The sequence below is a fragment of the Stegodyphus dumicola genome, chromosome X1 (assembly GCF_044657685.1).
Source record: "Stegodyphus dumicola isolate Sdum_Otavi_A_Nest chromosome X1, ASM4465768v1".
NCBI classification, from domain to species: Eukaryota; Metazoa; Arthropoda; class Arachnida; order Araneae; family Eresidae; genus Stegodyphus; species Stegodyphus dumicola.
In genome coordinates this window covers 138,154,162-138,177,710 of record NC_140780.1, presented here as the reverse complement: position 1 = coordinate 138,177,710, position 23,549 = coordinate 138,154,162, and the positions used below count along the sequence as shown (strand labels likewise).

The 23,549-nt window shown below is 33.1% G+C and overlaps 1 long non-coding RNA gene across 1 annotated transcript in view; it reads right to left on the bottom strand.

The window, feature by feature from the left end:
• Positions 1–2,977: 2,977 nt before the first annotated feature.
• Positions 2,978–23,549, bottom strand: part of LOC146993275 (uncharacterized) — a 336,863-nt gene continuing 316,291 nt past the window's right edge. The window contains exons 2-3 of the long non-coding RNA XR_015038521.1: positions 6,921–6,952; positions 2,978–4,511 (exon numbers count right to left, since the gene is read on the bottom strand). This is a non-coding gene — a long non-coding RNA (uncharacterized LOC146993275). The remainder of the gene's footprint in view (positions 4,512–6,920; positions 6,953–23,549) is intronic.

Genomic DNA, 23,549 nt, shown 5'->3' with positions numbered 1-23,549 from the left:
TAAACTTTTCATCTGGCCACCTCAAAATATTCTGAACTACTTGATCAAATTTATCTGGAAGGAACCTAAGGAACTGGAAACATATATATAAGTCTCTTACAGCCTGATTAATATCAGCTAACTGTTCAGTTACGCGTTTTAATCTAGAAGAAAAGAAACTAATACTTTCATCTGGCTTGATTTTGCAATTTAAGAACTCTGAAAACAGGGACATATGTCTTGACCGATAATCTGGCTGGAAATATTTGGCAAGAGTATTCCATGCCACTACCGGGTCATCAATTTCACATATCAAGTTTCTATATTCAGGGCTTACATTCATATAAATTAACGATAATGCCAATCGACTTCTATTTTGATAGTCGGCAATAATTTATTTTGCAATACCCTTAACATCATCTAAATCAGGACATTTTTCAATACCTTTGACCAAAAGCCATGCATTTTTTTCATTCAAGACAAACTTCATATCTTTGGACCATGTAAAATAATTGCATGCATCAAGTTTAGCAATATTATGCATGACACTAACAGTAGCCATATTTGAATTTTAACAAAAATCGCCCCCCCCCAATCTCTTAAGTCCTAAATTAACTTTAAACTTCAAAAGTCTGCACTAAAAATAACTCAGGAGCTGGGCCCATAACCAAAATGATGCTAAAGCAAAGTTTAAAGTTTAAAGAAATTAAACATTTAGCAGTGGTAGCAATGAAAGCTCCCTGAGTTATGTTGTGCAGACATTGAAGACAATAAAAGATTTTGAACTTAACAAATTTATTAACAATATAATAAAAAATAAAAACACATAAAATAAATGTCAACAATATTAGAATATTAGGAAAAACACAACATAATCATCATTCATCAAATATTTTTACCTGTACTCCAAAACACTGTCATTCTATACAAACAAAAAAAAAAAAATGAAGATGTCCTAAATAGTGACTATGCAGCCTAAAAATAAAGCCGGCTACCCATTCAATAAGTCCATAAACAATGGTCAAGAAAACACCTGAAAAATTTTAATGTGAAACCACTTAAAACCGGCCTAACTTCGTTTGCACAAGGAGTCGTCGCCGCTCACGTATTTTTAATTCCGCCCTCATTGAAGAAACATGGACGCCGCCCACGGCATTTACTCACAGGACAGCCTCGAAGAATTTTAATCTGGAACCATCAAACCGGAATCAAGGCATCCTTTGAAGGGGCTAGAAACCGCTCACTCACCAGCCGGGAAACCAGGAACTAGAAGGGTTGAGCCAGAGCGACGCGAGATACTTATAGCAGAAGTAGGAATGACGTCATCTCATGGCAACCAATCAGCTATCGGCACGAATCGGCTTTTCAGATGACGTAAATCATGTTTCGTTTTTGCATCTCAATTAGGTTGAAACAGTCCGTTTTCAATGCAAACAGTGGCAGCAAGAAAAGAAGTAGAAGTAACTACTATATTATATTAAAATAAGGACTAACCTAAATAAACATTTCAAGGAGGAGAGATGATGCATTAAAAGGTTTAAAAATAAGCTATATTTTCCAACAAAATTGCTTTTATTCTTGTTAATTTTTTAGGCATTTCAGCACAAACAATTAGTATTTTACTTTCGTGAAATTCCATTTTGTGTTTTATTTATTGGAGAGATTTTATTTTCAGTCACTTCATGTAGGAATTATTAATGCATGTGTGATTTTTACGATACAGGAGCTTGAGGTTTTAATACATCGGAATAACGGAAGTTTTTTAGCCCTGCATTTAGCGGCTACTCGGAAAAAATTAAAATTTTTCTTTCTTGCATTTTCTATATTTCCTCGGTCAACACCAACTTTCAGCCAACCTTTTCCTTCTCTATGTGTAGCTCCTTGCTTGAAACCAGTTTCTTATGGTAAGTTAAGTATGACGATGATAAAGTTTTTATTGAGAAATAATTTTTATCGCATTTAAATATCTAATTCATTTCGATATATCATTGGTATTCGTTTGCAACTTATTTTGTTTAAAACGTTCTTTTAAACGTAAAAGATTATTTTTCACTATTTTATCCCAGATTTAAGAGATAAATTTGCATTTTATATCAATTGTTATTAAGTTTACTTAGTCTGTTAATTCGTAATTCGAAGGAATGGATCAAAACGGTCATTTCACTTATCTCATAAATTAATTAGAGGACAAATAAATTTTGTAAGTATATTTTAGAAAGAACGTTTTCTACGATAAAAAGTTCCTAAGAAGGAAATTATTCCTATTAATACACTGCGTTCATTAAAATATATACGGTTGTGCTAAACAATTTAAAGTAAGTTATATTTAATTGGCAATCACTTAACAATTCAGTAACTGTAGAAAACTGCCAAACTACTTTTTTAGACTATTAACGAGAAGTATCACAATTAAAATGAAAATATTAATTGACACGTCGTCCTGCTAATTACGCAAACCGGAAAACATGAACAGGAATAGAACTTCGCCGACTTGCTGTTAAACAAACATACATTCAATTTAAATAAAAAATTAACAAGCCTATCTAAATCTTATCTCAGCCTGACTTAATATTCGCGAAGCAATCGCGGCTAGCGGATACTTGTGCTTGCAAGTTAAATTGCAACAACAGAAAAACAAACCTGAATGAAGGTCAGCTTAATACTACCAAACGCTGCCTAAAGAACGTAACAGCTGAAAGAGTTGCTATACATTAATTTATTTTATCGCATATCTACCCGCTCATAAGATGGTTTCATACGGTCAGCATCTCAAAAGGCTCACAAATTTAGCAGTTTTCAAAACAGATTTATTTTTAGACCAGGAATGCTCAACCTTTTTCCTGATTGGACCCCCTTTTAAAAAAATGATTTTCTTCATCGACCCTGTTTCCCTCTACATTAAGCAGCATACAAAATAATCATAATGTGAATAATTTTATTTAAATAACTTAAAAGATAACAAAAAGAATAAGAATATGAAGAAAAGTTGTAAGAAAAACTGTTTATTATATTTATGCTTGATTATTTTTTGCATTCTTATTATTTTCCATTTGATAAATATAAACAAGTTTTCCAAAACAAAATCACCGATATTAATTGCACGAAAGAGAAAGCGATGACTGCGCTTGATGTTTTGATGCCCCCTATTTTTAAATTTAACATAAAATTATTTAAAGTAATTCTTTAACTTATTCATTCAGAAATATTCAGCTTGTTTCTTGTTTTCTTTAGTAAATTATTGACTTGCTTGTTTCTGCTAGGTAAGAAATGGGTAGAAAAGTCAATAATATTTTTTCGGTAACAATTTTATATTTAAATATTTCTCTCAGATAGCTTTTAGATTTACAAACTTAAAATATCCATGTGTTTTGAATAAGATTTGTGCCTGAACATACTCTTTCAATGCAATTAACTCATTTGTATCATAATATCAAGACAGGCACGTATCTTGCCTTTTCATAAAGGGAATGCTGCTAAACACGAAATTTAAAAGACATCTATATTAATGAATGAGGATTGGCATTATGCATATTCAATACTTAATTGTTATGTATTTTTATATTAACACATAAATAAAAATATAAGTATAAATAATAAAAATTTAAAACTCATCGCTTATTTTAAGTACTATAAAATCTATTATTTATATAAATAATTCACGTTGAAGTTATACATACTATTTGGTTTACTGAAATAACAATACTTGAAGTCTAAAATGAAATCAAAATAGCCTTGAAATAACACTTGGACTCACTAGAATTTAAATATTTGAATGTGAGTTCTATTCATCTATTTTGAATAGAAAATTCAAGATTACATCTTCATAAAATAAGGGCTTTGAAGAAGAAGAAGCTGTTTCTCAATAGATAATATAGATCAATCTCAATAGATCTCTCAGATAAAGCTGTTTCTGAATAGATAATATACGAAGTGCATTCAATCTCTCTTCATCAGTATCCGAAGTTTCAAAAAATTCTGTAACGACCCTTCTCCTACTGCTTAGATCTTTGTCAAGTCGTTCTTTATGTTGCATAACTTTAATGAACTTTTTCATCCTGTGAATATGGAGTCAAAAGGACTCCGCTAGTGAACTTTATAAACTGTAATATCCTTTTGTAACTGTATTAAACCCGTGGACAGCCTTTTAGCATTATTTCTGTCCAGTTGCTTATTATTATTACTAAAATTATCTTGCTTACTATTATTACTGTGTAATAAGCAACAAGATTTCATTAAACTATTGGGTTCCCAGTCCTTATTATGTTTATCTCATTATGTTTATCTTTTGCTTTACTTATAAGGTAGCACCAAATAGTGATCATAAAAGAATCACGATAGTGTTCGTGAATTACTCAAAAATTTTTAGACGCTCAAATCTGGGAACTGTAACTACTTACACAGCAGTTTACATTTAATATGGTCTTATTGTATAGATACATCTTCGTTTCTCTTCTCTCTCATACTAGTTTCCTGTTCGCTGATGCAGTTTGAAATGGCAGTTAATAAGGTAACAGGAAGAACACAAATCAAAACTGAAACAGAAACGAAACAACTCAATTAAATAAAATAAAAATATAATAATATAAAAAATAATTGCCAATTTTTTGATATTTTACACAGAGTATCCAAAAATTAAAAAAAAGAGTAACATTTCTAAATTACATCTGCATATTTTAACATAATAACTCATTCTGCAAATTTTAACATAAACAACTGCTATTCTTTTTAATTAATAACCCAAATTTAAGATCAGATGCTGTCCCAATTATATCGCATCATATCTAAGAAAAATATTCGTTAGTTATTTAAATTTTACAGTTATGATAAAAAATTCCTTTCATTTTTCAGCCCACCAGCGGCCGAGCGGTAAAGTCGCTGAACACTGGTAGTTCGGTCCGAGGTTCGAATCCCGCGAACGGGCTGGCTGCATGGGCGTTTTCGTGGTTTTCCCCATGTGTAACGTGTATACGAGCCAGTTTCCCTTAGAAAGCCCTCCACGAAGGCATCCCTCCTCTTAGGCAGATAGCCCTCGAGGCTTTGCCATAATTACACACACACACACACACTTTCATTTTTCAAATTCCGTTTATTTTAATTATATGAAACATTGATGTAAGACAAGAAGGAAAATGTGTGCAGAAATCAGAAACGTTAAAATATACATAAATAAGATCTACTTGAGTTGCATGAAATCATATCAAATATGAATTTATTAAATCATAACAATATTGACTATGACTCAGCCAGTCGTGAGTTTTGTTGAATCATAATGTGTTTCAGTAGGAGACCTGGAATGTCGCACGCAGAGTTACGGTTTGTAAAGATTCCTATTAACCTTAATAAAGCTGTTTCGCCCAGACATTTAAACTGAGTGCAAACACTTGAAGAACTAATTTTTTATTTGAAACAGTCATGAATACCATCCTTGTCACTATATCTAAAATTTCCATTTTAACGTCACTTACCTAAAAGACAAAGCAAAAAAAAAAAAAAAAAATCGTATTGAAAATATTAATAATATGTAAATTTTTAAACACAAACAATAAATTATATTTTCTCATTAAACAGAATATTTTACAACGTCAGAATATACTACAAATTCAACAAACCAATATTTTCAAGAAATCAATCTGAACGTCGAAACATAGAATTCAAAATTAATTTTCACTTATTTCAATCCTTAAAATTTTGTTTTAGTAGATACATTTTTCCTACTCCTTTTGGTCTAGTTTTTTATGTGTTTTAATAATGTGTTTTATGATAATCATCAAGAAATTTATACCTTATTTAAAAAGACTCAGAGCAGAAACATTTAGAAAAGGAATATTAAACGTTCAACAGTGTGCATAATTTCAGTGGCTAAATCCTAATCTTTCTTATTCTGATCCACTATTTGTGGAAACTGAAAATTTACTTCTTATTTACGCCTTATTTTGAATTTAAATGCTTGCATAAAAAGAAAGCCAACCCAGAAAATAATGAAATAGATACAAAACTATACGTGAAGGAAATTTCTAATTTAAGCATATGTTTTATGTTTTCTATTGTAAAACGTAGTGCAATTTATTCCTTCACTATAAAAGAAGTTGCATGTTACTTATATAGACACATTTATAATGATTAAATCTGTTGTAATATGTAGACTCATTTATAATGATTATTACTAAGAACTTTAGCATCAGTTTTGATATACATATATTGCTGAGTAGTGAGTTCTTCTTCCTCGATAAATATTTAATATAAGGACTCTTTCGAGAAATTTTAAATATAATTGTGTAGAATTTCGGTGAAGTAAATAAGCCCATGATGCAGATCTCCTGTTATTTGGTACACTCTGCTTTCGTAAGCAGAGGGAATAACTATTATTATTAAAATTTCATAGATAATTCAAAAGCATCTTGATACCTAAAAGCACGTGCATAAATATTTTGAATGCAAGTATATATGCTAACAAAAGATAGTTCAGTAAATTTAAAATACAACTTTTTACGTGGCTTTTAAAATAAATACATAATAACTGTAATTTAGTTTTCTATCAGCAATGTTTTGTGAAATGCTAAAAAAAATAAAAGCTAAAAAAATTCTTTTTTCCTTTCAAAATTTCAGTCGTATTCCCTGACGAGAAATTTCAGTGCTTTATCAATTTTGCCAATATACACCAAACAGCACGATCCGATTCGATCCGAACAACTACTGCTGGGGTAGCAATATTTTGTAGAATATTATGCTATAATATTCAGATGTAATTTTTAAAAAGCAGCACAATTAAGAATTTCAAACAAAAACTTTCAAAAATCCATTTTTTCGATTTTAGTATTTTTTACTTATTTACACCAATAAAAAGCATAAAAATTGTAAGAGAAAATCGTTTGTTTCAATTTTTCTATTAGTTCAGATTTAAAATATTATTTTTTAAAAGAGGAAGATAAAAATGTACTTACAGCATAGGAAAAGCTAAAAAAAATATCCAGACCTGAAAGTGTGCAACAGCTTTATTATTATTTAGAACATTAATTATACTTGGTAAACATGCTAAATTTTTAAAAATCAATCTCAGTTTCAAAAATAAAAATATCTAAAAATTCTAATTTGTAAAATGAGACGCTATCACCAGCTTTTTCTTGAAAATTATACGCGCTGCAATTGTTAACTATTGTTAAGTTTCTGCAAGTTGTCCCTACTCTTCCGGATGTGGTCAAGGTGACAGCCGGCAATGCGCCAAGGCAAGGAAGAAAACCCATTTGGGTTGGTCTATTTCTTATAAAATACATGGATACATATCAAACAATGCTAAATTAACATAATAATTAAAAGTAAATATGAGATATTTAAGAATCGAAAAATGAATTATACTGATAATGAAAAAACAACTTAAATATTGAACTTATGGAGAAGTCGAGAAATTTTGTAATTGATAGTAAATTTGAATAATTATTGGGTACGTGGTTAGCTAAACGTCACTGTCAGCTTAGTGTCCTGTCGACTAAATATGTTGACAGTTAAGTGTCCCGTAGCTAAATGTCCTGACGGCTAACTCTCTGTGTCGGCAAAATATCCTGTCGGCTAAGTGCCCTTGTCGGCTAAGTGTCTTGTCGGCTAAGTGTCTATGTCGGCTAAATGACCTGTCGGTTAAGTCTCCGGGTCGGCTAAATGTCCTGCCGGCTAAATGTCCTGTCGGCTAAGTGTCCATGTCGGCTAAGTGTCCCTGTCGGCTAAATGTCTTGTCGGCTAAGTGTCCCCTCGGCTAAGTGGTTGTCGGCTAAGTGTCCGCGACCGGCGTACGAGAACTTCTTCTTATTATGGCTTTACTAGAAAGCCACAATCATTATCATTATAGGAACTGCCAGGTTTATGGCTTTCCTATAATCTTTCTTAGACGATCAAATATCTTGGCTATCAATATCATTGCTGACCGGCGGCGTTAAAACTTTCAGATAAAGAAGCATAATCGTACCGATTATTGCACGAATGTCACTGAAATTCTCAGGTAACGAACTGCAGTGGCGCAAAATTATCGGACCTTGTTCAAGTCAATTGGATGTTTCTGACGAAATTGAAACCAGCAATCAGTATTGCGCCTGTAGGTTCAGTATTGGCAAAACTTACTGGTTTATCATTTCACCGAGAGGTCTGTGTGCGCTGCGCTGTTTTTGCTCTCTCAGTGACGAGAAAAGTCTCCCATGGAGCGGGAAATTCATATTCCCTGAAGGTGAGACCTCACTTCCTAAACATTAAAATAAGGCAATGACACTGAAGAATATTTTATTGTTTCAGAGGGGGGAATGCATCGCCTGCTAAGTAAGGTACTGGACTCCAATTTCTAGAATTTTCTTTATATTGTTTCGGTCAAAACTATTCTGATAATATTTTCTGAGATTATTGAATCACAACTGCTTTGCAGCGTTTGCAACTGCTGTGCTATGCATAGCTACTGCTGTACTGCGAGGTCAACCCCAGAACTGGTACAAATGTATTCGAAAATACTCACTAGGTGAACTAGGAAGTGAGAAATATAAGTTTAAAGTATTTCAATACGCACTTTTGAAAACATTCCTGTAGTTAAATATAGGGCTAAGTTAGAATCTGAATTTTATGGTAAGCACCAGACTAAGGCAGATGATTTAATAGATTTTATTCTAAGAAAGGCATAGCTAGTGAAATTGGTATAAGGAAACAAACTGTGCAGGATTCACTAAGTTAAAATTACTCAGGTTGTTGCCGTATATTCTAGATTTCCTGGAGCTCAGGTCAGTAGATATGCGTAGGTGGAAATAAGAGAAAAACATTAGCGAAAATTTTCGGAAGCCTGTTGCCGAAAAAAAGAGATACATCTGTTGCACAATCTATGCCTTTCTGTTAATTTAAGAGTTAAATTTAAAAATAAACTCATTTTAATATCCTCATAATTTTGCTAATTTTGTTACAGACTAAGTGATAACTCGCTATTAGTCCAGGAGATTCTGCAGGACTTTGACACAAGCTTCTAGATATATTAGAGTCCTACAACTTGAAACGAAAAATATAGAACAGCATCTGTCGTAAGAAAGAAATTTGTAAAACAAAAAACCAAATCTGTGTTTCCATAATTTTCTGTTATTTCATTCACCATCCAAAATCATCACATTCCAAAACATTCCTTTTATACCCTTAATGACATGGGAAAATAATGTCACCTTCTCGCATAAAAATTGTTCAGGACACTAAGCAGCCAATACTATATGAAATCCTTCTTGAGAAAAATATTTTGCCCTGTAAAATTCTGACATTATTCGCATTGAACAAATCTGTTATACAAATAATACAAATCCCACTTCAGAAAAATGCCTAGAAAAACCTGTTTCTTAATATAAATAACTGGTTTCTGCATAGGTTCTACTGGTTCTACAGAAAACTATTAAATAACGCATAATTTGGTTTTAGCCCGCATAGCATGAAGATGCTCTCCTAAAGTATAGAGTGGATGAAAGTAAGAAGAGAAATTTAGATTCACTTCTAAGTGTTCATTTGTATTAAATGTGCTTTTTACCACGCTTGACGGATTGAAACTCTTGCCTCTTTAAAGATAATTGAGATTCCATGTAATAAGTTTTGCCTTATTAAAGATTTTCTGCATGATAGATCGATTGCTCGCCTTTGCCATGTTTCTACTCCTTTCGGAAAGAGATTATCAAATACTTTGGAAAGAGGTTGCCCTCAAGGTTTCGTTTTCAGACAATTAATATGGAATTTATTAATGAATGATTTTTCTCACCAGACCCCAGATTGTCCAGGCTGCAAAACAATTACTTTTGCTTATGATCTAATGATTCGTTTTCAAGGAAAATATATACATACTCTTTGAATATGGTTCAGAATATCCTTAAGTAGGGTTTCATATTGGTCTAGAGAGCAAACGTTGGAGTTTAATCCTAAGAAATCTAGCATTATGATAAATCAAAGAAAGCATTTCGTTTGTACAAACAGACAATTGTACCTTGGTAATATTTTACTACAAACAGTGAATGAAATTCAATATTTAGTCATTATTCTTGATAAGTTTTGCTGTAAAAATCATGTTATGTATTTATTCGAAACATCTGATAAAACAATCAGAGGACTTAATTGTGTCTCATGCAATGACTTTTGTTTAAAATCTATTGTTGTTGGCATGATTTATAAACAGGGATAGTCGTTTTTGTATGCTATGCTTCTAGAGTGTGAGACGCAAAAAAGAAGATTAATTCCCGTATTCTTCGCATAATTCAAAGAATTTTACTAATAGATGCGCGTAGCTACACAGCAATCAGCTATGAATCCTGTTTCGCATTTGCTGGTTTTCCCCGGATTGATCTTCCTGTTTTGCACGATTTAAAGATATTTACACGATTTAAAGATTTAATGAAGAATTTAAAGATAATATCAGCAAAGTTAGGTTCGATACCCAAATGTGTGTTATAAGGTTATTCTTAACTCTGCTGACCAATTCAAACTATAATTTACGACAATTTCGTTGAGTAACATTCCCCAGTTGAATGTTACATAGATGGGGGAAAATTAATAATCGAGTAGATATAGTTTATGTTGTTTTTTCTCATTAAAGTTCCCAATGAATGCAATGAATTTTTAAAGGCAAATTAGTGAATCAATTAAGAGATTCATTGTTCGTTAAGTTGTATCGAATCATTGTTCGTTAAGCTGTAATTATTTTATTTGGAGTAACTCTCTTTCATCCTTATATCCTCTTATGAATACCTTCTCCTGTAAGAAATTATTTTTCACCTCTTATGCGATTCTTCAATATCTTAAATTGGTCTCTAAGATAAAGGTGTTGATGTTATCTTTTCTCATGTACATCACCACATTGACAATCTAAGAAATTAAAGGGCTGATTGGTCGGCAAACTAAACTTCAAACCTTAAGATTAGCTCCCCAATGATACTGATTAAATCATTCTTCAAGAAGCAAAGCTGGAGCAAAGCATTTCTCAGATGGAATTAATTATATATAAATCCTTCTACTACTTTTCTCACTAAATCATTTTTCTCTCAATTGATAAATTATTCTTCACAAACTTGGCAATAAACAATTTATCTGCAATTTTGAAATTATTGCACTTCTGACTGGTCACGGTAATTTCAATTCAGATCTGAAGAGATTTAAGCTGTGTCATACAAGCTTGCTATATCTTCCTATATATATATTCCTCTATCTTCGGGGAGTGAAAAATGTTGAACATTTATTGGTCTACGGTTCAAAGCTTATGCATGGAAGAAAACATCATTTCCTAGTTAAATTCTTTAAAAATTTAGTTTCCTTTCACTCTCCATGTGTTTGTTCAAGATAAAATGACATTATATTCCTTTTGTATATTTATTTTGCACGTTTCATGTGTGAATTTGTAAATTTTATTTTATTTTGTGTTGTGTTGTTTGTATTTTTTACTTAACTCTGTAATCTTTGTGTTATGCTGTATGGTGCACAAGGCATTTAAATATTGAAAAACACATAAATAGTGAAAATATGTGGATACTGAAATGGATTAAATATGAATGATGTAACGTTATTTCTAACACCATAAATGGATTTGTGACAAGCAAAAGTTAATATTTGAGACTTCTTGGAAACGTTTGGCTGGAGAATGCATTAGAATAAAGTAAATTTAAATACTTTCTTGTTTTGTCTCTTGGAATTTAATTTCGCATTAGTTCCTAGCATTTAGTTTTTTATCATGTATAAAAGAATTTCCTCCATTACGCAAGCCTAAGGAGTTTTTCATTGCTAAACTACTGGCCTGACATGATGACAAACCATGTAGATAAGCATAAATATTTAAACTTCATCTATTTCCTGTTTCTAATTCGTCAGAAGAAAGGAGCCTTTTTTTTTTTTTTTTTTTTTTTTTTTTTTGAAAGGTTTTATCTAAAATGTCTCTTGTTTGAAAAAGTAAAAATAATGAATGAAAGCAGTTAAAATAAATTTGAGAAAGCTTCTTCATTTTTGTCTGTTGATGCCTTTTGATTAACTGCAGAAAAACTTAAATAAGAGTTTTGTCGTAATAAAAACCAAACAGTAAAAGGATTCTCAATTAATTTAACAATTAGAAAATGGTTACGCCTCATTCCTTAACTAGAACATTTTTCATTATATAGACATTTTATACCTGGCATAATTAACAATGATCATATCAGTGACCTGGAGACTTTAAAAGTGAGTGTTTTCTGCTCTTAGTTGACATTGGTTGTTAATCATAAAAAGGTGTGTTGCTGAGACTTTTGGGTTATATGGATTGGCACGTATCGCATCAGAAGATTTGAGTGTTTCTGTTAGTTGTACGTAATTCTGAAGTAACAGTGTAAACATAGACATTTATATACTACGGATACCACAGACATAAATGAACTATGAAAACAATGTCCTCTTTCTGCTTGGATTGTTCGAGGGTTGAGAAGACTTCCATGGAATGCGTATGAACGTCTCTTATAGACGCTTCGACGTCTGTAACACAGCCTGTTCTAATAAATGCTTCCGCAACCGAAATCCCCAAATGTATCATCCAACGGTTTATGGTAAGTTAATTGCTTAACTCCTAGCTTTCCACTGACATAGGATTTCTTAGCATAGATGGCTATTCTGATGGGGTGTTCAACGCAAACAAATGGAAACTGTATACGTCACCCTATTTATCCTTTGCCATTTCAAAACATATTAATAGATCGAAAGTTTATTTAATAACTTTAATAGCGTATAAGCGCTGGGCTATGGTTATTGTTTTATTTGAGCATAGCAAAATACTCAAGGGCTATCTGCCTGAGGAGAGACGTTCTAAGGAAAACTCCCTTCGTGGGAGACGTTCTAAGGAAAACTGTATAGTATACACGATACACACGTGGAAAACCACGCAAATGCAGCCGGGCTGGACTATGAGTAGCCCAGGCCGTCATACCTGGTCTATGACTGAAAGGTCATCATAATTGCTGTTTAGATATGGTGATTGTATGACGTCATGATTAGTCATATTTTGCTTCAAAGAACAGCATACAATCGAAGATATATTATCAAGTAGTATTTTTTCAGCACAGACCACAGTTTTTACTAAGCTCCCGTTAACTATCAAATTTATTTATATGCTTCAAGTATGATAATGTCAAATGCCAATTAATATAAATTTAAGTTATTGGTTTTTACATATAGAGCATGTTACCGTGAAAGACCAAAATCTGGAGAATGACGCCATTCTCTCTAAACGTCAACACTCATAGTCGCTTCGCGTATGCCCGAAATAATTGCTCAGTATCATAATTTAAGGGTGAAATTTAAAGTCTTCTTCTTTTTTTAATCGCATATCTTCAGAAAGAGAGTTATTTTCATTAATCGTATTCGAAGCTATGGAGGATACTTCTTTCTGGCTCAGTTTAAATATTATACTCCACTTCCTGAAAAAGTATGATTTATATTTTCAACAAAACTATTTCCTCAGGACTTTCTATAATTAAGTTTTTTCTTTCGGTCGTTTAAAAAAACATTTATACCAATTTTTGCCTTTTAATTCTTTCATCTCCACTTTCTTTTACATTTATACCCTAGTTTCGGTTTTCTAAATTCTTTACTTTTTGATTAACACAATGTTTGCAGTATTATAACTAAGGGAATAAATTTAAAATACAGTGTGACCGGAATTAAATAACCCTATTTCAAAGCTAAATGCAGGCAAAACTAGTCTTCAGAAAATTGTGAATTGTTTGGAAGACTATATGAAGGGATGAGAATGACTTTAAGAGGACAAAAATTTTACTAATTTCGCCACCAGAGGGCATTGTATTAATAAATTGCACATTTAGGCACACCTTTAATAAGAACTTGTCAATTTTTTTTAGTTTTATTACAACAAAATATGCGTCACATGATGGTCATCATTTTCAGCTACTATCTGAAATCGCAAGATGACATGTTTAACAGTTGATCTAAATATATTCTGTGAAATGTTGAATATGCGGCTTAAAATGCTGGCTATAAGATCAGGTAAAGGTGCTGAGAAAGACTGAAGAGGCGTGAAATGCTGGCTTTAAGTTTATAAATTAAAGTTCTTGAATTATCACAACTTACCTGATGTTTCAAAAGCCTAAAATTGCATGGATTATTGTCTGGAAATTGGAGGGGCCACACATTACGAAAGTGCTGACTGATGACACTTTTTCTTCTGTAAAGTAACGTTACGAGCATTCATAACACACCGTGCAATATGTTGAGAACTGCTTCTAGCATTAAAACTGTGCGTGCAAAGGCAGAGTCGGAACAATTCCGTACTCTAAGAGAAATGCTTATCACTGCCCGGTTTTCAGGCATGTCAGTGTACCTGTAAAGCTGAACTCCTCGAGGAATAAATGATACAGAAAATCCACATCATGCCGTCACTTTTGGTCAATGCCACGAAACTTCTAAGATAGGGTGCGGATTTTCTGGTTCCCAAATTGCAAACTTGTTTTGGGGTTAATAAGCTTTTTTAGATGAAAGAAATTTCCCATCCCTTCATTAAGTCTGCCACAAAAATGTAACGACTTTATGATTGCTGGTTTCGCCTATAGGCAGCTTTGAAATAGGTTTCTTTAATTCTGGACACCTTGTATGCACAAATGGTTTGGTTTAGTTCATTATGACAAAGCACACTAGGGCTCTTTGCCTAAGGGGAGTAATGCCAATGTAGAGGATATTCTAACCAAACTGGTTTGCATAAACGTTACAAACGGAGAAAACCACGGAAGCACCCGTGCAGCCAGGCCGTTCGCCTGGAATCTAACCCAGGTCGGACCTACCAGTGTTGGGTGATTTTACCGCTCAGCCGCTGGTGGGCCTGTAAGCACAAATTACACTCAAGACATAATTGCCTATAGTATATAAACCATCAATTTCTTTTATTAATATTTAATATTCTTAATTTGTTAAGCGTAAGCATGGACATAGAATCTGATAAGCAAAACCAGAAAATAACTTTTTTTACCTTCTGATATTTCATACTTAATTTAAACGTACACACATAAGCTTAAACAGAATTGTTCTCTAAACAATCAGCACAACTAATTAGTGCTACTAATCAGTTGAAAACCTGCTAAAATAACCGTGCATCCGACTCTTGCACGTATATTTCGATACGGAGAAACAACTTTACCTCATGATGATCTTTGTCATCAAACAGCTATTACCGGCAACACATTTTCAGTCTATGCAAATTGAATTAGATTTCACTATATACAAATTTTAGATTTATATTTCGATATACAAATTTTGCAGCAGCAGATGCATCTTTATTTAGTTTAGCATTAAATGCGAGCCAACTTTGTTTCCTGAAGTTTTTCCGCCTCCTTGCCACACACACCGTCCTCAGGTCATGTCCGAAACCCTGATGTCCCTTAGTTGCGTTTCGAAAACCTGTTCTCCATTTATCCCGACTGATTTCCCATCAAGTATTACACATCTTAGCGTGTTCAGTCTCGAACAACTTAAGAACTGAAAAATTCTGCTTTCAAATAGCTTGAAGAACTCAAAGAAAAATCACAAGCGTTTTTTGTAACGTCATAAGATAATAAACGCAAATGCCACCAGAAACTGAATTGGAAAATGTGGCTTACGTTCTATATTCTTATCAAATTCTGTCTCTAAGAACTATCTTGATTTTTTTACGAAAATCGTATGATTAAGCACTTAGATTGCTTCATAATATATTCTAGAACTGCTGTGCAAAGTAAGCAGTTCTAGAATACATTAAGAAGCTGTTAAAAAAGGGTGCTTCTTTTTATGACAGCAACACTGGTAGTTCGGTCCGAGGTTCGAATCCCGCGAACGGGCTGGCTGAATGGGCGTTTTCGTGGTTTTCCCCATGCGTAACGTGTATACGAGCCAGTTTCCCTTAGAAAGTCCTTCACGAAGGCATCCCTCCCCTTAGGCAGATAGCCCTAGTGTGCTTTGCCATAATTAACTACACACACACACACACACACACACCTTTTCATGACAGTAGAGGCCCACCAGCGGCCGAGCGGTAAAGTCGCTGAACACTGGAGTTCGGTCCGAGGTTTGAATCCCGCAAACGGGCTGGCATAATGCTTAACGTGTATATGAGACAGTTTTTCGTAGAACGTCATGGACGAAGGCATCACTTCCCTTAGGCCTGGAGACTTAGCCGTAATATCACAAATGATCATTTTATGACAGCCCAGAAATCATCTTCCGTAAAAGAATCTCTCGACAAGTCTTCCAAAACATAAGCCCAGTTTCTTTTCCCGCAGTAAATGAAAGACCGTATTTATTTGCAGAGCTTAATTCTTTTGTATCTTACTAAGCAAAAGAACCAGCGAAGTGCAAAATGCAGTAAACAAAATGAGCTATAAAAGGGCGTCTTTATCGCAATCATTAAATTTTGTTAATTTAACATAAAGTAAACAAAATAGGGTCTATTGTATATAATGCTACTACACAAATTATAACAATATTCATAGTAGGAAATATTTGTTTTCCGACATAACTACAACGTTAATGGTTGAAGTACTATATCTACACATTTTGATAGAAGACAGGTTTTCATTACATACTTCTTGCCAAGAATTTTTATCTTAGCTCGCAAAGAACATTTTATTCTAACTAACCACACATACTAATTGGAATATTTTGCTATAATAATAAATACTTGTCTCAAAGTAAATAGGAACATTGTATAAGAAACAAATGCTAAATTTAAAGAAAAAGCTGTAAATTTTCAAATTACATACGAAGCCTAAAATGGCAATGAGTGAATAAAACTACAAAGCAAATAAAAGGAAAAAACCCGAACGATTTCACATTTTAATACAGGTCAAAAGGACTGCTTTAAAGTTTAATATTGTTTTACAGAAGTTGAGTTGGCCCAGCCGGAAAAGTAAAACAGTTTATAGGATAGTAGATAAATAACCATTCAGACAAATATTGTAAAATATTTAATGTTTTTAATTAGATACATCATGAATTAAAATAAATGTTTATTTAAATCAAACAAATTAAAAAGTAAAAAATTAACATTCTTAAGAACTGAAACATTACTTTTAAACAGTTTAATTTGTTAAACAGTAATAGACATATTAAATTTGAAACATAAATATCATATACTTTACTGCATGGCAACATAATGCAATGAAAAGTAAAACAACGCAAATTGCATTTCGAGATTAAGAGGTCCTTGGGAATAACAAACTATTGATAAAATTCAGCTATAAACCATAGCTGTTGCAGATAAGCATAGTATTTTGAAGAAAGACTCATAGAACCTGGCAGTTTTTATAGATTAATGGAAATAAAGCATTATAATTTTCATTTTTTTTTTTTTTAGAAAACGATATGATAAATCTTTAAGAATTACTTTCATGTACGTTTTTCTAAGTACCATTATCAAAGTATTTCCAGCGTTGCTCATCTCAGACGCCCCGCCTCCAGCAACAGTAATAGTACGTACTTGGCGAAATTCGTTCCTAATGATATCTCGCTGAAAACAGTTGAAAGTTAAATTGTTGAAAAATCATACCTAAAAAACTAGAACTGAAGAAATATATTACAGTATTTCCTCGATTCACATTAAAGTATAAACTGTTATTGTAAGTTGCCTGCTAGTGTTGGGTCTAAGCATTTAATTTCATCTTTCAGATTTTCGAAACGCCCTATTTTTCCAATACATTACTCACTATTTATATATATATATTTTTTTCATTTCAATTGGAGCCTTAGTTTATATTTCACTTTCGATAATAATCTAGAACTTCAACTTTTTATTATTTTTGTAGATCATACAAAAGAAAAGCAACTGAAAGTTTAATATGGTTTGGTGGATTAAGGCAAGCCCAATAGAGCTATCTGCCTTCGTGGAGGAATTTCAAAGGCAAACTGAATCGTACGCACGTTACATATCGGAAAACCACGAAAACGCCCATGCCCGTTCGCCTGGAATTGAGCCCAGGTTGGAGCTACCAGTGTTCAGCAATTTCACCTTTCGGTCATTGGTAGGCGAAAGATGCAGTTTATGTTTTGTTCTACACTAATATAACTCTGTAACATGAAATTTTATACCTTCAAATAAAGACATCGTTTACGATTCAAATTTTAATTGAATGTCTTTTTAATTTTTAGATGTTAGCAATCAACCTGCCTGCAAGTAAAAAGAAATCACTTGCAGCTGGAAGAAGAGGTAAGAAATATTTGTTGACAGCAGTATGAATTTATTGGAAAATATATATGTATAATGTAAAAAGCAAACAAAACTTGATTATGTACACTTAATTTGATTAAGAACCACCAGCGGCCGAGTGGTAAAATCGTTGAAAACTGGTAGTTCTGACCTGGGTAAGAATCCAGGCTAGCGGGCTGGCTGCCTGGACATTCTTATGCTGACGTGCTGGCTGCATGACGTTTTTCCATTTGTAACGTGTATACGAGCCAGTTTTCCTTTGAAAGACCTCCTCGAAGTCACCCCTTCCTTTAGGCAGAGAGCCCTAGTGTGCTTTTCTATAATAAAATAAACCAAACCAAACCTAATTTGATTGAGACTTTACGGTTTGATTATAGAAACATTGACTGAAGTGACAAACAGCAATGATCGCAAGGCCAGACTTGGTGCTGGTATTTCCTTAATCCAAGCATGTCGAACGAAAAGAATTCCTACAACTGGGAAAAATCTCTATTCAAAGTTTTCCTTTCGTAATTAAAGGATCTTTACTTGTTTATATTATTTCATCTACAGGGATACTGTTGTTAATGTTAAGGGAACAGTTTTCTTTCTCAAGGCGGAGAATCCATAGTATTTGCCTTTTCCAAATTGGGTTAAAATTAACTTAAGTACAGATTACAAATTTGCTGAAAAAACTAAGGAAGCATTTTCGACTAAAACAATTAGAATTTTTCGTAATAAAGCCGTACGCAAAAGAGCTACAAACGCTCTTTCACATTTAACGGTAAATGACATTAAAAATTTCACTCTAGTTGTCAGGTGCAAACCCGCCTATAAAATTACTGAGCCAGCTTATAGCTTATTTTATTAAATGTTTGGTATTTGACTAGGTTATCAGCGTTTTAATTTCATTTCCTGTTATTGCTTAATTAGAAAAGCTACGAGTGGTGTGTTTTGTCTGTAGCACTACCTGTGCCGTTTTGTTCGATTTAGATTAAAATAAAAGGTTTTTTTAATTGTCTTCAATACTTTGTGAATATTTGGGACACTCTCTTATCTAATAGTAACTGCAGAGTTAACTTCAGTTTCCAGATCAATTGCACTAACAATAATTTTACATACACTGACTACCAATAAGTATTTGGACACCTATGCAAATGACGATATCTGCGGTCCTAAGGTACGTCACGGACTCCGCCGGTATATATCGTGTAGGAAACAGCATCGGCTTTAGTCGCATGCAAGATGCCTCGCAGTTCGGAGCTCTCTGATTTCGAGAAAGGTATAATTATCGGGTATCACAAATGTGGCCGATCCTTAAGGGACAGATCTAGCGATCTGAAGTACCCAAAATGGGCAGTGGCCTATGTGATTAAGAAGTGGAAGGTGAGTGGTAATTGTTGGAATGTGCCCCCAGTCGGCAGATTAACGAAACTGAGAGATAGAGACCGACGAGTGCTGTCCAGAGAAATTCGGAAGAACCGCACCCAACTGATGGCCCTCATCCGCGAGGAGTTTCACCAGGCATCCGAGAGTATTGTTTCAATGAATATCATCCGTAAGGAAGCACATCTGCTTGGTTTTCATGCTCGTGCTGCTGCCCATAAGCCTTTGATCACAAAGTACAACCGCGCTGCTCGGTTAATGTGGTGCAAATCACATCGAAATTGGACCTTAGATCATTGAAAAAGGAATTCTTTTTTTTTTAGTGACGAATCAAGTTTCACCCTTTACCGTTCGGATGGCAGGGTCTGGGTCTGGCGTCTACCTGGAGAACGTCTCCTACCAGAATGCATTGTGCCAACAGTCAAGTTTGGCGGAGGTGGAATTATGGTCTGGGGGTGTTTCTCCTTGTATGGGCTGGGATCCTTGGTCCCCATTCATGGTAAGCTCAACTCCGATGCCTACTGCACTATTTTGGATGACAATGTGCTTCCTACGTTGTGGCAGTTTTACGGGTTGGACCCTGTTACTTTCAGGACGACAATGCCAGTTGTCATGTTTCGACGTTAACCAAGGCTTGGTATGGTGCCAATGGAGTTCATCGAATGGACTGGCCTGCCCAGAGTCCAGACCTGAACCCTATCGAGAACCTCTGGGACGAGTTGCATCCCCGAATTCAGGGGTGCACTACTCGTGCAAAATCCGTGAAGGAATTTCTATGTCTTCTCCAAGCCGAGTGGAAGAAAATACCACTAGCTGTCGTACAAAGACTTGTGGAAAGTTTGCCCCGGAGGGTCCACGCTGTAATTACCTCTCGTGGAGGCTCTACCAACTATTGATTTTGAATAAAGTTAGTTTTTCTTTTCTATCACAGGTGTCCAAATACTTATTGGTAGTCAGTGTATATCAGTGCTTCAAGCAGGCTGCCTCTGATTTTTCTGTACGTGCTCTCACGTTTGAGACCGGAATAAAAGAAGTTGGACTAGATATTTTGGATAGTTAAAATGACAGTATTTTATGAACGTGTAACAAATGACAATAATTTTCTCTCGAGAAAGAAACATTTATGTCCGTTGAAACTCCATTATATAAAAATAAAGAAAGAAATAATAAAACAATAGGGGCGTTTTTTCAACAATTTGTGTGTTACCTTTATTTATTAAATATCATGTTCTTTGCATTTAAACCATAAAATCCAGTTCAATAGCAGTGTCGCAAAATAATTTTAAAATGAACATATCTTTATAATTTCCGATACACAGTTCCGCGCACTGGAGATAAAAAGGTTTACCCCTCCCCTTAGAATGCTGCTATTGCTCGCTTTTAAATCATTGAGTTTGTTACTCAAAAATTCGTTCACGTTACAAAATATGAAATCGATAATAAAAAAAATTCCAAATTTCAAAATTTGGTCTTCCACATGAGTAGATAGAAAATGGGGGTTCACCTGCACGCGGTGTGGGGTGTGGGCGTGGCCAACGACGTCACACAGAGGGCGGGACCAAAGGCAACGTCATCACACTAGGAGGCGTGGTCACGAGTGGAGTTGAGGTGTTGGTAGATTGCTGATTGAGTTGTAGACCTCCTGTTTTTCATTTAAAGTTAGTTTTTTTTTAAATTGGCAACGGGGTCATGGCATCCTCTAGGGATGAAAAATGAAAATAATCTGTTTAGGAATTGCTCACGGTGTCCTCTAGGGACGAAAAAAGAAAATAATCTATTTTAGAAGTTTCTTTTTTTGATACTTTTATCCTTTCTAGTTTTTCATGAAACTTTAACTTATTTCTCAGGTTTTCTGTTTCATAATAACATATGCATTTACTGTCATATTTTTTTAATACTTAACGTTTCTAATTTATTTGTAATATTTTATTTAATTTCCACATACTATTTTTTTTTCATACCTTTCATAAATTTCAGAATACCCTGATTTTTAACTTATACGTTATATTTCACAAACGTTCCCGCACGTGCTGTTTATTTGTTACATTACTTAATTTTAGATGCAATTTCACACTTTTTTTAACGTTATAATGTTCAATATATTCTGAATTTTAACTTCATTTACTTTTTTTAAACCATCCTAGTATTCTATATACACTTTAACTTAGTGGTATGAAATTGTATTTAAAAAGAAACGTTTATTTTTCATGATCTTAGTTCATTTACTAAATTTTCTACAGAATTTCTAATTTCTTTCACGTGTTTAACAATATCTTCCTTACATTACCGAATATTTTTTAAAAAAACTTAAGTCTATAACAGTTAATTGCTTTTCTTACGTTCATGATTTCCCTTCTGTGTTTATATTTCTTAATTCTAGCTTAACTTATTTATTATAATGTTTTTATTTCTGTCTCATCACTCGTAATTCCAACATTTTATCCCTTTTTATTCATTTTAACGATATGGATTGTTTTCATTTACTCCATATTCAAATATTTCCTTACAATTTTTATAATACTTGTTTTATTCCTAGATCATAATAGATCATCTACAGGTTTTACTCAGAAATTTCCATTCACAACTTTACAGTTTAATACCATTTATATCTAAATGTATTTCTTTCTCATATAGTTTTATGGTCTTCAAACTTTCTAACATCATGTTTAGTTTTAAATCCCGATTACCTTTAAGTGTGTTGATAATTTTCATTTCTAATTTTACAACCACGTTCAGTGTTTCATCCACACATACCAAAATATTTCTTACATTTTCTGATATTTAGTCTATGTCATATTTCAGTACTTCAAATGAATTTAAACTGCTCACACTATTATTTTTTCATGTTTTAGAGACACTAACTATACTAATTTTACTATTTTTCCTGCACTAATTGCATCTATGTCAGCACTCATGATAAACTAGCAATTGTTTTGCATCACATGCATAAAGAAATTCTTAAAACCAACTTTTTCAATATCGTACTCAAATTACTGTTTTCCAGATGGGAATTACCAGTATTCTTTGGTTTTACTCTGTTACATCTTTTTAAATTTTAACATCTTACTTTTAATTCTAACTTACATCTTTTAAACAGATTTTTCTTTTAATAATAGCCTTACCTTATTTGTTCAAATTAATTCTTTCATTCACCTTCTTTACTACCTTTCAGTACCTTCATAATTCACTATGCAAACGCAATGTCTTTCACTGACATTCTGTTTAATAATACCACAAGTTTCCTTAATTGACAAAAAACGAATTATTTCTCATTTCAAAATAGAACTACTATATTTTTGCACAAACATTACCTTTATCCATTCAAGCCACCCCTTAACCTGTAACTGACGTAGCGATAGGAAAGGAGATTCTTATCATATGCTCTTTCGACATTTGAGGTTTCTAGAACTCCTTTGACAAGTATATCAATACCATCAGAAAATATACTTAACACTTTTACCCAGTTTAAAGGCAACATACTGTTATAAGAATGGTTTTAGTTAAATTTATAGCACAAATAAACGCATTTTGTGCTAAATAGGCATAAACATTTAGATTCAGAATATTTCTTTTTAATCCGATGTAAGACTTGAATTTCATTCATGATACGGATTGTCTCTTGATTTTCTTTTTGTTTACCTTACACTAATAGAAAATTTTTATTTTACAAGTTCAGCTTTTAATGAAATAGAAATAAAAACTACGATACACCTGCTGATTTTAAGAAAAGGAACTTTGATATATTTCTGGAAATGTAAATGCTTTTAGAGTTTTCTTTCAATAACGTTGATTTTCATTACTTTACTAACTTCAATAATTCTCTTATTAGCTAATATGAATGAAAGAAGATTGTCAAAAATGTGACACAGTATAATTCTTACGAACATACGTACCTTTACCAGCATACAGATATTACCGATTGAAATGAAGAAAGATACAGATATTTTACTCCAATCTACATTAAATTAAAAAAAATATTTAAACTTTCATACATTCCAAAGAATAAAAGAAAACTCAATAGATA